The sequence below is a fragment of the Dama dama genome, chromosome 9 (genome assembly GCF_033118175.1).
Source record: "Dama dama isolate Ldn47 chromosome 9, ASM3311817v1, whole genome shotgun sequence".
NCBI lineage: Eukaryota > Metazoa > Chordata > Mammalia > Artiodactyla > Cervidae > Dama > Dama dama.
The window spans coordinates 64,049,062-64,064,235 of NC_083689.1; the positions used below are offsets into that span (position 1 = coordinate 64,049,062).

General features: G+C 38.9%; 1 protein-coding gene and 1 pseudogene across 3 annotated transcripts in view; one reads left to right on the forward strand and one right to left on the reverse strand.

Moving 5' to 3' along the window:
• NDST1 (N-deacetylase and N-sulfotransferase 1) overlaps window positions 1-15,174 on the forward strand; it is a 121,034-nt gene that overhangs the window by 77,707 nt on the left and 28,153 nt on the right. The gene's annotated exons all lie outside the window — the stretch shown is intronic.
• On the reverse strand, window positions 10,189-10,307 carry LOC133063020 (small nucleolar RNA SNORA51; annotated as a pseudogene).

Below are 15,174 nucleotides of genomic sequence, written 5' to 3' on the forward strand. Positions count from 1 at the left end.
GCATACTGTCTTGATGACTGTGGCTTTGTAGTATAGTCTGAAGTCAGGGAGCCTGATCCCTCCACCTGCATTTTCCTTTCTTAGGATTGCTTTGGCTATTCAGTCTTTTGTGACTCTGTACAAATTTAAAATTTTGGTTCTAATCCCATGAAAAATGCTATTGGTAATTTGATAGGGATTGCATTGAATCTGTAGATTGTCTTGGGTAGTATAGTTATTTTGACAGTATTGATTCTTCAAATCCAAAAACATGGTGTATCCCTCCAATTGTGTCATCTTCTATTTCTTTTCATCATCATCTTATAGTTTTCATAGTACAGATCTTTTGTCTCCTTATGTAGGTTTATTCCTAGGTATTTTATTCTTTTTGATGTGATGATAAATAGGATTATTTTCTTAATTTCTCTTTCTGACCTTTATTGTTCATGTGTAGGAAAGCAAGTGATTTCTTTGTATTAACTTTGTACCCTGCAACTTTACCAAATTCATCGATGAGCTCTAATAGTTTACTAGTACCATCTTTAGGATTTTCTGTGTGTAGTATCATGTCATCTGCAGACAGTGGCAGTTTTACTTCTTCTTGTCCAATTTAGATTCCTTTCATTTCTTTTTCTTCTCTGCCGTGGCTAGGACTTCCAAAACTATGTTGAGTAAAACTGGTGGCAGAGGACATCCTTGCCTTGTTCCTGATTTGTAGGGAATGGTTTCAGCTTCTCATGATTGAGAATGATGTTAGCTGTGAGTTTGTCATATATAGCTGTTATTACGTTGAGGTAAGTTCCCTTTATGCCCACTTCCTGGGGTGTTTTTTTTTTTTTTTTTTTTTTTATCATAAATGGGTGTTGCATTTTGTCAGAAGCTTTTTCTGCATCTATTGAGATGATCATATGGTTTTTGTTCTTCAGTTTGTTAATGTGGTGTGTCACATTGATTTGTGGATATTGAAGAATCCTTGCATCCTTGAGATAAATCCCACTTGATCGTGGTGTGTGGTCCTTTTAATGTATTGTTGGATTCAGTTTGCTGGTATTTTGTTGAGTGTTTTGTGTCTGTGTTCATCAGTGATATTAGCATGTAATTTTTTGTGTGTGTGTGGTAACTTTGCTTTTTGTGTCAGGGTGATGATGGCCTCATAGAATGAGCTTGGGAGTATTTCTTCCTCTGCAATTTTTGGGAAGAGTTTCAGAAGGATAGGCATTAACTCTTCTCTAAATGTTTGATAGAATTTGCCTGTGTAGCCCCCTGGTCACGGACTTTTGTTTTTGGGAGTTTAAAATAACTGTTTCAATTTCAGCACTTGTGATTGGTCTGTTCATATTTTCTGTTTCTTCCTGGTTCAGTCTTGGAAGTTTGTGTCTTTCTAAGAATTTGTCCATTTCTTCTAGGTTGTCCGTTTTTTTGGCATACAGTTTTGTGTGTGTGTGTGTGTGTGGTCATCTTATGATCCTTTGCGTTTCTCTGATGTTCACTGTAACTTCTTCGTATCTAATTTTATTGATTTGTACCCTTTGCCACTTTTTCCTGATAAGTTTGGCTAGAGGTTTATCGATTTTGTTTATCTTTTCAAAGAACTAGGTTTTTGGTTCATTGATCTTTTCTATTGTTTTCTTTGTCTATTTCACTGATTTCTGCCCGTGATCTTTATGATTTCTTTTCTTCTACTAACTTTGGGTTTTGTTAGTTCTTCTTTCACTAGTTGCTTTAGATGTAAAGTTAGATTGTTTGTTTGAGATTTTTATTGTTTCATGAGGTGAGATTGTATTTGCTGAGTCCCATAGGTTTGCTATTTTTTTGTCACTTGTCTCTAGTTATTTTTTGATTACCTCTTTGATTCTTTCATTGATCTATTGGTTGTTTAGTAACGTATAGTCTTCACATATTTATGTGTTTTACATTTTTTCCCCAGTAGTTGATTTCTAATGTCATAGTTTTGTGGTCAGAAAAGATGCTTAAAAAAAAAAAAAAAAAAGCTTAATGTGATTTCAGTTTTCTTAAATTTACCAAAGCTTGATTTTGGCCTATGGTGTGATCTGTCCTGGAGAATATTCCATGTGTACTATAGAAGAAGGTGTTTTCTATTTTCTATAAGTATCAACTAAGTCTATTTGGTCTAATGTTTCTTTTTAGGGCCCATGTTTCCTTGTTGATTTTTTTTTGACTGGATGATTAGTCCATTGATGAAAGTGGGGTTTAAAGTCCCCCACTATTGTGTGTCACTGTTTCTGCTTTTATGACTACTAGCATTTACCTTATATATTAGGGAGCTCCTATTTTGAGTGCTTATATATTTACAACTTTTAAAAAAAGCCTTATAAGAAACAAGGAAGGACACCATGTAATGATCAAGGGATTAATCCAAAAACAATACATAACAATTGTTATGTACACATACCCATTATCCTCTAAACTCTTTCCCATCCAGGCTGCCATATAGCATTGAGCACAGTTCCATATGCTATACAGTAGGACTTGCTGCTTATCCATTTTAAATATAGCAGTATGTTCACATGTATCCCAGACTCCCTACAAACCCTTTTCCCTGCCCTTCACCCCTGGCAACCATAAGTCATTCTTAAGTCTGTGAGTCTGTTTTGTTTTATAGATAAGTTAGCTTGTATCCTTTCTTTTTAAATTCCCCATACAGGGGATATCATGTGATATTTCTTCCATCTCTGTCTGATTTTCTTTACTCAATATGAAAATCTCTATGTCCATTGATGAGGCTGCAAATTGCATTATTTCATTCTTTTTAATAGCTAAGTATTATTCCCTGAATAGGTGTTGCACTTTTTCTTTCTCCATTTCTCTGTTGATGGACGTTTAGGTGGCTTCCAGGTCTTGGGTGTTGTAAACAGTGGTGCAGTGGACCCTGAGGTGCAGGTATCCTTTGGAATGCTAGTTTCTTTTAGATGTATGCCTTGGAGCAGGATTGCTTGATCATAGGGTAGTTCTATATATAGTTTTATAAGGAACCTCAGTAGTGTTCTCTGTAATGGGTGTACCTATTTACACTCCGTCCAGCAATGTAGGGGGCTCCGTTTTCTCCACACCCTCTCTAGCATTTATTGTTTGTAGCGTTTTTGATAATGGCCATTCTCACCCATGTGCAGTGGCATCTCATTGTAGTTTTAATTTCCATTTGTTTAATAATTAGTGATGTTGAACGTCTTCTCATGTTCTGTTGGCCATTTGTATGTCTTCATTGAGACATGTCTGTTTAGGTTTTGGGTCCAATTTTGCATTCTGTTGCTGGCATCTTTTATATATTCTAAACATTAAGCCCATCAGCCTACGGTGTGCCAACATTTTTCCCCCCTCTAGGTTGTCTTTTCACTCTTGTGAGAGTGTCCTGTGATGCGTGGAAGTTTCTCATGTTTTGTTTTTTTGAAGGCCAATGTCTGATTTTCATTGTTTTCTGTGCCTTAGGTGTCAGATTGAAGGTTCTGACACCAAATCAAAGGTCAGGGAGATGTGCAGCCTTTTTTTCTTCTACAATTCTATAGCTTAGTTCCAAAATTTTAGGCCTTGATTCATTGTGCATTAAATTTTGTGTATGGTATGATGGAATATCCACTGTAAAGGTTTTGCACATGAGGTCTGAGTTTTGCAGTGCCAATTGTTGGATCTGTTCTCGGCCCAGTGACCAGTCTTAGCACTTCTATCAGAAATCAAGTGAAATTAGAAGTGAGGGTTTGTTTCTTGGTTCTCAAGTCTATTCCATGGTCTGTATGTCTATGCTACTGCAGTAATACACATCTGGAATACTATTTGGCTCTTCGGTGTCCCTTGGAATTCCATGTGAATATTATGATGCTTTTCCCAATTGAGAAAAAAAAAAATCAGATTGAATAGGAATGAAATGAATCTCTATTTTTACTGAATAGTATTATTATTTGAACATTACTAGGCATTCTAATCGGAGAAGGCAATGGCACCCCACTCCAGTACTCTTGCCTGGAAAATCCCATGGACGGAGGAGCCTGGTAGGCTGCAGTCCATGGGGTTGGAAAGAGTCGGACACGACTGAGCGACTTCACTTTCATTTTTCACTTTCCTGCATTGGAGAAGGAAATGGCAACCCACTCCAGTATTCTTGCCTGGAGAATCCCAGGGACAGGGGAGCCTGGTGGGCTGCCGTCTATGGGGTCACACAGTCGGACACGACTGAAGTGACTTAGCAGCAGCAGGCATTCTAATATTGTTCCCTGGTGGCTCAGACAGTAAAGTGTCTGCCTACAATGGGGGAGACCTGGGTTTGAGCCCTGGCCTGGGAAGATCCCCTGGAGAAGGAAATGGCAACCCACTTCAGTACTTCCACCTAGAAAATCCCATGGACAGCGAAGCCTGGTAGGCTACAGTCCATGGGGTCACAGAGTCGGACACAACTGAGCGACTTCACTTTCACTTTCAGGCATTCTAATATATTTAAACATGGGTTGTTTTCCAATTATTTGGGTCTTCTTTAAGCAGTGTTTCAGAGTTTTCAGGGTAGAAGCATTTCACCTCCTTGACTGAATTCTGAAATATTTTATATTATGTTTAAATTTTGGGGGGAGTATAGTTGGTATTCAATGTTGTGTTAACTTCAGGCATACAGCAAATTGAATCAGTTAAATTATTCGTATATCCACTGTCTTTTAGATTCTTTTCACATAGGGGTTAATGCAGGGTACTGAAAAGAGTTCCTTGTGCTGTATAGTAGGTCGTTACTAGTTACCTATTTTATATAGAGTAATGTGTGTATGTTGATCCCAGTTTCCTAATTTATCCCTCCTGACCACCCCTCATTTTCCCTTCTGGTAACCATAGGTTTGTTTTCTGTATCTGTGTTATTGATAATTGCATTTGTGGCAACATTTTAGATTTTGGATCTAAGTGATAGCTTATGCTATTCGTCCTTTTCTGTCTGACTTACATCACTGGCTGTGAGACTCTCTATGTCCATCCATGTTTCTGCAAATAACATTATTTTGTTCATTTTTATGGCTAGTAATACTCCATTGTACCACTTTTTCTTTACCCATTTGTCTGCCGATAGGTATCTATGTGGCCTTCATGTCTTTGCTATTGTAAACAGTGCTGCCATGAACCTTGGGGTGCATGTATCTTTTTGAATAATAGTTTTCTCTGGATATACTCCCTGGAACGGGATTGCTGGATCTTATGGTATTAATACTTCTGTATATTGTTTTTTAAGGAACCTGTATTTTCTTCTCCATCATGTGGTTATACCCACCTGCATTCCCACCATTAGTGTTAGGAGAGTTCTCTTTTCTCATTACCCTCTCCAACATTTATTCATAGATTTTTTTTTAACTTTTGTATGCATTTATTTTTTGCTGTGTTTATTCCTGGACCATCAATTTTTATTTCTTCATTTTCTTCTGGGATATCTTTTTTCTTTTGCACAACCTCCTCGTCTGGTTTAGGAACAGTGTTTTTCTCCAGTTAGCATCATCTCACATGTGGGTTGATCTGACCATGAGTCTGTAAGTCCTGTGCTGCCTCATGGGGGCTTTGTTTACCTGAATGTGCTCAATGACCAGAGAACCTACATCTCAGCCCTTAAGTTCAGCACTGTCTGCATTTCTGAGCATGTGCAGTTGAAACTCAGCACTCTTTTCAGACCACTGACCCTGCGTCCAGCCCCACTGTTTGGCCTGTGCACACCTGCCAACCCCACGTGGGAGTGATGGAGTAGCATACATTGCTTCTTTACGGTGACATCCTTCAGCTACTTGGTGGCTTTTCAGATATGTATACACTTAATGACCTGGGCGGTTTCTCAAGTGTTCTTAAAATGAACACGAAGATTTGAACCTCTTGATCTGCATGATTTGTGAGGTTTTCTGGGTCAAGTGTCTTGTGCTCCATTTTTAGAGATCACCTCAAACGCTGTTGACTTTATAATGATGGTCATTCTGACCTGTGTGACAAGATAGCTCATTGTAGTTCTGATTTACATTTCCATAATAATTGGTGGTGGTGAGCATCTTTTCATTTGCCGTTGGCCATTTGTATGTCTTTTTAAGAGAAATGTTTGTTCAGATTTTTGGACCACTTTTAAATTGCATTGTTGGCATCTTAAACCCGTAGCAGGCCTCTGGTTTGTAAATATTTCTGCCAATCTCTAGTTGTCCTTTCACTCTCATGAGAAAATCCTGTGGCACATGGAAGTTTTTAACTTTTTTGAGGACCAGTGTATCTTTTTTTTTTTTAGGACCAGTGTATCTAATTTTCATTGTTTTCTACACCTTTGGTGTCACATTTTAGGACCCATAACCCAGGCCATTGTCATGGAGATGTGTGTCTGTTTTCCTCTGTAGTTCTTAGCTTAGGCTGAGGGTTTCTTTCTGTGTTCCAAGTCTACGCTGTGGTTTGTATGTCCATTCAAATGCAGTAACACACTTTTGCAAGGTAAATTTGGCTCTTGAGTATCCCTTGGAATTCCATATAAATATTTAGGAATTTTCCCCCCAATTCAGGGGGAAAAAAAAATCTGATTGAATAGGAATGAAATGAATCTGTATATTGGGCTGACTAGTATTGTTATTTGAGCAAGAGTAAGCATTCTAATATTGAAACATGGGTTGCTCTCCAGTTATTTAGGTCCTCCTCAAGCAATGTTTTAGAGTTGTCAAGGTAGAAGCTTTTCACTTCCTTGATTGAATTCTGAAATATGTTGTATTATGTTTAAATTTTTATTGGAGTTTAGTTGGTGTACAATGTATCAGTTTCTGGCATTCAGCAAAGTGGATCAGTTAGATCTATACCTGTATGCACTCTGTTTTAGATTGTTTTCACATAGGGGCTAATGCAAAATACTGAATAGAGTTGCCTGTGCTATATAGTAGGGCCTTATTGTTTATCTGTTACATAGATATAATATAGATATATAGATATAGTGGTGTGTATATGTTGATCCCAGTCTCCTAACTTATGCCTTCTGGGCACCCCTCACTTTCCCCTCTGGGAACTATAGGTTTATTTTCTGTATCTGTGACTCTATCTATTTTGTAAAGTTCATTTATACCAACTTTTTAGATTTTGCAAATAAGCGATGATATATGATATTTATCATTTTTTGTCTGACTTATATCACTGAGTATGAGAATCTCCTGGTCCATCCATGTTGCTGTGAATGGTAGTATTTCGTTCATTTTTATAACTAATACTCCATTGTATATATGTACGCTTCTTGTTTACCCATTTGTCTGTCAGGTATACTTAAGTTGCTTCCTGTCTTGGCTATTGTAAACAATGTTGCAGTGAACCCTGGTGTCCATGTATCTTTTTGAATAATGGTTTTCTCTGGGTATATGCCTTGGAGTGGGATTTCTGGCTCATATGGTAGTTCTGTGTACAGATTTTTAAGGAACCTTAATATTCTTCTCCATCGTGGTTATACCCATTTACCTTCCCACCAGTAGTGTAGGAGAGTTCCCTTTTCTCCTCACCCTCTCCAGCATTTATTGTTGGTAGATTTTTTGATGGTGGTGGTTCTTTTTTTTTTTTTTTGTACCTTTCCATTTTGTATTGGAGTGTAGCTGAATAGCGATGTGATAGTTTCAGGTGGCTAGCAAAGGGACTCAGCCACACATATAAATATATGCATTCTCCCCAAACTCCCCTCCCATCCAGGCTTCCATTTAACATTGAGCAGAGTTCCGTGTGCTACACTGTAGGTCCTTGTTGGTTATCCATTTAAAATATAGCAGTGTGTACTTGTCTATCCCAAACTAATTATACCCTCCATCCTTCCCCCCAGGAGTTACAAGTTCATTCTCAAGTCTGTGATTCTGTTTCTGTCTTGTAAATAAGCTCATTTGTATCATTTCTTTTTAGATTCCACATAAAACAGATGTTATGTGATATTTCTCCTTCAGTGTGTTACTTACTGTATGACAGTCTCTATTTCCATCTATGTTGCTGCAAATGGCATTATTTCATTCTTTTTAATGGCTGAGTAATATTTAATTGTACATGTACCACATCTTCTTTATCATTCCTCTGTCAGTGAACATTTAGGTGGCTTCCATGTTTGGGCTATTGTAAACAGTGCTACAGTGAACCCTGCGGTGCATCTGTCTTTTAGAATATTGTTTTTTTTCCGGATATATGCCCTGGACTGGGATTGCGGGATCATATCATACGTAGTTCTATACGTAGTTTTTTAAGGAACCTCTGTATTCTTCTTCATCACAGTTGTACCCATTTACATTCCCACCTGTAGTGTAGGAAAGTTCTCTTTTCTCTGCATCCTCTCCAGCATTTATTGTTTGTAGATTTTTTTGATGATGGCCATTCTGATCCGTGTGAGGTTGTATCTCATTATAGTTTTGATTTCCATCAGTCTGCATCTTTTATGTGCTCTGGGCCATTTGTATATCTTTTCTAGATAAATGTTTTTTTAGGTTTCTGCTCAGTTTTAAATTGTGAAACCACTACAATATTGTAAAGTAATTAGCCTCCAACTAATAAAAATAAATGGAAAAAAAATAAAAAAAATAAATTGTGTTGTCGACATCTTTTACATATTCTGGATATTAATCCCATAATCAGTCTATGGGTTTGCAAACATTTTCTGCCATTCTTTTGGTTGTCTTTTCACTCTTTTAAGAATGTCCTGTGATGCATGAAGGTTTATTTTTTTGAAAGCCACTGTATCTATTTTTCATTGTTTTCTGTGCTTTTGGTATCATATTTAATGAACTCTGAACAAAGCCAAGGTCATGGAGATGTTCGCATATGTTTTTTCTACAATAACTGTAGGTTAGCTCCAAAATTTAGACTGTGATTCATCTTGCATTACCTTCTGTGTATGGTATGAGGTCAGGTCCACCCTCGAGGTTATGCACATGAGGTCGGGGTTTTGCAGTGCCATTTGTTGGATCTGTTCTTTGCCCAGTGACCAGATTTAGCACTTCTGTCAGAAATCAAGTGAAAACAGAAGTGAGGGTTTGTTTGTGAGTTCTCATGTCTGTCGCATGGTCTGTAAGTCTATGCTAAGAATGTGTTACCACTGTTTTGCAAGATTATTTTGGCTCTTCAGCATTCCTTGGAATTAGGATTCTTTCCCCATTTCTAAAATAAAAATATAAAGTAATTCTGAACTTTGGAGAACAGTATGGAGGTTCCTTGAAAAACTAAAAATATAACTATCATATGACCCTTCAATCCCACTCCTAGGCATATGTCTGGAGAAGAATATGATCTGAAAGGTTACATTCACCCCAATATTCACTGCAGCACTGTTTCCAATAGTTAAGGCTTGGGGGTCACCTAAGTGTCCTTTGACAGAGGAATGGATAAAGAATATGTGTTGCATTATACAATGGAATGTTAGCCACTAAAAAATGGAATAATGCCATTTGCAGCAATATCAATGGACCTGGAGATGTCATACTGAGTGAGGTAAGTCAGAGAAGGAGAAATGTCATATGACACACTGCATATGTGGAATCTAAAGGAAATGATACAAATGAACTTACAAAACAGAAACAGACTGACTAATTTAGTGAAGGTATTATCTTTGCCAGGGGGACAGGTAAGGGGAAGGGATAGTTAAGGAGTTTGGGATGGACATGTACACATAGCTATAATGAAAATGGATAACCAACAAGGACCTACTGTATAGCACATGGAACTTTGCTCAGTGTTATGTGGCAGCCTGGATAGGAGAGTTTAGGGGAGAATGGATATGTATATGTCTGGCTGAGTCCCTTTGCTGTCCACCTGAAATTATCACAACATTGTTAATAAGGTATACTCCACAAAATAAAAAAAATTTAAAGATTTAAGTTATATAAAAACTAGAAAATAAATTGAGATTTAATAGGGATTGAATTTAATCTATATGTTGTTCTGGACAATATTATTTGAACACTATTAAGTGTACTAATCTTTAAACTCGGGTTGTTTTCTATTTACATTTTATTTACAAGATAATTAGAATTGCAAGCCATAATGGGAACATGATTAACTTAACAATATAAAAAATTGCATAGAATTTGGGGGGCAGGGGTCAAGCAGAGTGATGTGGTAAGTGGAAAGGCATATATGCTCACGTTTTCATTCATCCAGCCAGTCTGTCTTTTGGTTGGTGCATTTAATCCATTTACATTTAAGGTAATTATCAATATGTATGATTCTATTACCCTTTTCTTTTTTTTTTTTTTCTTTTTACCTCCATGTCTCCCCATTCACAATACAGACCAGGTAAAGGGCCTGCCTGGGCTGAGGTGTATATGGGGTGGATTTACTCTGCCTCCTCTTTCTATATTACCCTTTTCTTAATTGTTTTGGCTTTACTTTCTCTAAGCCTTTTTCTTCTCTTAGGTTTCCTCCCTGGAGAAGTTCTTTTAGCATTTGTTGTAAAGCTGATTTGGTGGTGCTGAATTCTTTTAACTTCTGCTTGTCTGGAAAGCTTTGATTTCTCCATCAAGTCTGAAGGAGAGTCTTGCTGGGTAGAGTATTTTTCATTATAGGTTCTTCCCTTTCATCACTTTAAATATATCATCTCATTCCCTTCTGGCTTGTAGGTTTCTGTTGAGAAATCAGCTGATAGTGTGATGGAGTTCCCTTATATGTTATTTGTCATTTTCCCTTATTGCTTTTAATATTATATCTTTGTCTTTAATTTTTTCAGTTTGTTTACTGTGTGTCTCAGTGTGTTCCTCCTTGGGTTTATCCTTCCTGGGATTCTCTGTGCTATCTGGACTTTATTGAATATTTCCTTTCCCACGTCCAGGAAGTTTTCAGTTATTATCTCTACAAATATTTCCTCAGGTCCTCTCTCTCGTCTCCTTCTGGGACCCCTATAATGCAAATGTTGGTGCATTTAATGTTGTCCCAGAGGTCTCTTAGGTTCTCTTCATTTCTTTTCATTCCTTTTTTTCTATAATCTGTTCTATGGTAGTGATTTCCACCATTCTGTCCTCCAGGTCATTTATCTGTTCCTCTGCCTCAGTTATTCTGCTGTTGATTCCTTCAGTGTATCATTCATCTCTGTTTGTTCTTTAGTTCTTCTAGGTCTTTGGTAAACATGTCTTGCCATCTTCTCAATCTTTGCCTCCATTCTTTTCCTGAGATCCTGGATCATCTTCACTGTCATTTTTCTGAATTCTTTTTCTGGAAGGTTGCCTCTCTCTACTTCATTTAGTTTTTTTTCTTGGGTTTTTTCTTGTCCCTTCATCTGAGACATAACTTGCTGCTTTTTCATTGTGATTAACTTTCTGTAGTTTGGTTTTTGTTTTAGTTGCTGTGAGACTGTGCTTCTTCTTGCTTCTTCTGTCTGCCCTCTGATAACTGAGGCTAAAAGTAAGCTTGTGTAAGCTTGTTGAAATATCAGTAACCTCAGATATGCAGATGACACCACCCTTATGGCAGAAAGCAAAGAACTAAAGAGCCTCTTGATGAAAGTGAAAGAGGAGGTGAAAAAGCTGGCTTAAAACTCAACATTCAGAAAACTAAGATCATGGCATCTGGTGCCATCACTTCTTGGCAAATAGATGGGAAAACAATGAAAACAGTGAGAGACTTTATTTTGGGGGGCTCCCAAATCACTGCAGATGGTGACTTCAGCCATGAAATTAAAAGACACTTGCTTCTTGGAAGAAAAGCTATGACCAACCTAGACAGCATGTTCAAAAGCAGAGACATTACTTTGCCAGCAGAGGTTCGTCTGTTCAAAGCTATGATTTTTCCAGTAGTCATGAATGGATGTGAGTTGGACCATAAAGCTGAGAGCCAAAGAATTAATGGTTTTGAACTGTGGTGTTGGAGAAGACTCTTGAGAGTCCCTTGGACAGCAAGGAGATCATCAAACCAGTCAATCCTAAAGGAAATCAGTCCTGAATATTCATTGGAAGGACTGATGCTGAAGCTGAAACTCCAATACTTTGGCCACCTGATGTGAAGAACTGACTCATTGGAAATGACCCTGATGCTGGGAAAGATTGAAGGTAGGAGAAGGGGACGACAGAGGATGAGATAGTTGGATGGCATCACTGACTCGATGGACATGAGTTTGAGCAAGCTCTGGGAGCTGGTGATGGATAGGGAGGCCTGGTGTGCTGCAGTCCATGGGGTCGCAAAGAGTCGGACACAACTGAGCAACTGAACTGAATTGAAGCTTCTTGATGGGAGGGACTGGGGATGGGAAAACCTGGGTCTTGCTCTGTGGGTAGGGCCTTGCTCGGTAAAACTTTAATCCAATTATCTGCTGATGGGTGGGCTTGAACTCCCTCCTTGATAATTGTTTGGCGACCAGCCCTGGGGTCTGTGGACTCTCTGGTAGGGTTAATGGTGAACTCCAGGAGGGTTAACACCAAGGGGGACCCTCCAGTGCCCCTGTCCCTGTGATGAGCCTCTGCTGACCCGTGCCACCAGAGGAGGCCCTCCAACACTAGCAGGTAGTTCTGCTTCAGTCTCCCGTAGGGTCACTGCTCCTCTCCCCTGGATCTTGGTGTATGGAGAATTTTGTTTGTGCCTTCCAAGACTGGAGTTTCTGTTTCCCCCAGTCCCCTGAAATTCCAATAATCAAGTCCTGCTGGCCCGCAAGGCCAAATTCCCTGGGGATTCCCAGTCCCTTAGATCCCCAGGCTGGGAAGCCCGACCTGAGGTTCAGAACCTTCACAATAGTATGAGAACTTCTTTGTTGTTATTGTCCTCCAGTCTGTGGGTCACCCACCCAGTGGGTATAGGATTTGACTTTGTTGTGATTGTGCACCTGCTCCTGTCTCCTTGCAGCTTCTTCTTTGTCTCTGGACATGGGTTGTTGTTTTTTTTTTTTTTTGATGGGTTCCAGCATCCTCCTGTCGATGGTTGTTGAGCAGCTAGTTGTAATTTTGGTGCTCTCCCAGGAGGATATGAGCGCATGTCCTTCTATTCTGCCATCTTGAACAAGAAGCCAAGTGTGGAGTTTTGTTTTTTTGAGTGTTGAGTTTTAAGCCAGCTTTTTCATCCTCCACTTTCACCTTCATCAAGATGTCCTTTAGTTCCTCTTTGCTTTCTGCCATTAGGGTCATGTCATCTATATATTTGAGGTTATTGGTATAATTCCTGGCAATCTTGATTCCAGCTTGTGCTTCATCCAGCCTGGCATTTCACATGGTGTACTGTGCATATAAGTTAAATAACCAGAGAGATGATATTCAGCCTTGTTTTACTCCTTTGCCAATTTTGAACCAGTCTGTTGTTCCATGTTCAGTTCTAACTGTTGCCTCTTCACCTGCATACAGGCTTCTCAGGAGGCAGGTAAGTTGGTCTGGTATTCCCATCTCTCTAAGTGTTTTCCACGATAGGTTTGTTTTCTATATCTCTGACTCTAATTCTGTTTGTAAATAAGTTCGTTTGTACCAACTTCTTAGATTTTGCCTATAAGCGATATCATATGATACTTGTCATTTCTGTTTGACTTATATCACTGACTATAAGAATCTCTCAATTTATTCATGCTGCTACAAATGATATTATTTCACTCATTTTTACTGCTGGGTAATACTCCATTGTATATATGTACCACTTCTTCTTTACGCATTGGTCTGTTGATAGATAAGTTGCTTCCATGTCTTGGCTATTGTAAATAGTGCTTCTGTGAACCCTGGGGTGCATATATCTTTTTGAATAATGGTTTTCTCTGGATATCTGCCCTGGAATGTTATTGCTGGGTCATGTGGTATTAATAATTCTGTATATAGTTTTTTAAGGAACCTCTGTATTCTTCTTCGTCATGGTTGTAACCATTTATATTCCCACCAATAGTGTAGGAGCATTCCCTTTTCTCTGCACCCTTTCTAGCCTTTATTTTTTGTAGATGTTTTGATGATGGCCATTCTGACCTTGCTGTTGTTCAGTCGTGTCCAACCCTTTGTGACCCATTGGACTGCAGCATACCAAGCTTCCCTGTACTTCACTGTCTCCTGGAGAGAGAGAGATTGCTCAAACTCATGTCCATTGAGTCAGTATGCCATCCAGCCATCTCATCTTCTGTTGCCCCCTTCTCTTCCTGCCCTCAGTCTTTCCTAGCATCAGGGTATTTTCCAGTGAGTCGGCTATTCACATCAGGTGACCAAAGTACTCGAGCATCCGCATCAGTCCTTCCAGGGAATAATGAAGGTTGATTTCCTTTAGGGTTGGCTCGTTTGATCTCCTTGCTGTCCAAGGGACTTTGAAGAGTCTTCTCCAGTACCATAGTTTGAAAGCATCAATTCTTTGGCCCTCGGCCTTCTTTATGGTCTAAGTCTCACATCTGTACCTGACTGCTGGAAAAACCATAGCTTTGACCACATGTACCTTTGTCGGCAAAGTGACATCTGTGCTTTTTAATACAGTGTCTAGGTATCATAGCTTTTTTTCCAAGGGGCAGGCATCTTTTAATTCATGGCTGCAGTCAACGTCCACAGTGATTTTGGAGCCCACGAAAATAAAATCTGCCATTGTTTCCATTTTTTCCCTCATCTGTTTGCCATGAAGTGATGGGACTGGATGCCATATTCTTCGTTTCTTTTGGTGTTGAGTTTTAAGCCAGTTTTTCACATTCCTCTTTCACCTTCATCAAGAGGCTCTTTATTTCGTTCCTCCTTGCTTTCTGCCATTAGGGTGGTGTCATCTGCATATCTGAAGTTATTGATATTTCTCCTGGCAATGTTGATTCCAACTTGTGCTTCATCCAGCCCGGCATTTCACATGATGTGCTCCGCATATAAGTTAAATAAAGAGGGTGACAATATACAGCCTTGATGTACTCCTTTCTCAATTTTGAACTAGTCTGTTGTTCCATGTCCAGTTCTCACTGTTGCTTCATGACCTGCATATAGGTTTCTCAGGAGGCAGGTAAGGTGGTCTGGCATTTCTGTCTCTTTTAGAATTTTCCACTATTTGTTGTGATCCACACAAAGGGTTTACTGTAGTCAGTGAAGCAGAAGTAGATGTTTTTCTGGAATTCCCTTTCTTTTTCTATAATGGATATTGGAAATGTGGTCTCTGGTTTCTCTGCCTTTTCTAAATCCAGCTTGTACATCTGGAATTTCTTGGTTCACATACTGTTGAAGCCCAGCTTGAAGGATTTTGAGCATTACCTTTTAGCATGTGAAATGAGTATAATTGTGTGGTAGTTTGAACATACTTTGGCATTGCCCTTCTTTGAGATTGGAATGAAAACTGACCTTTTCC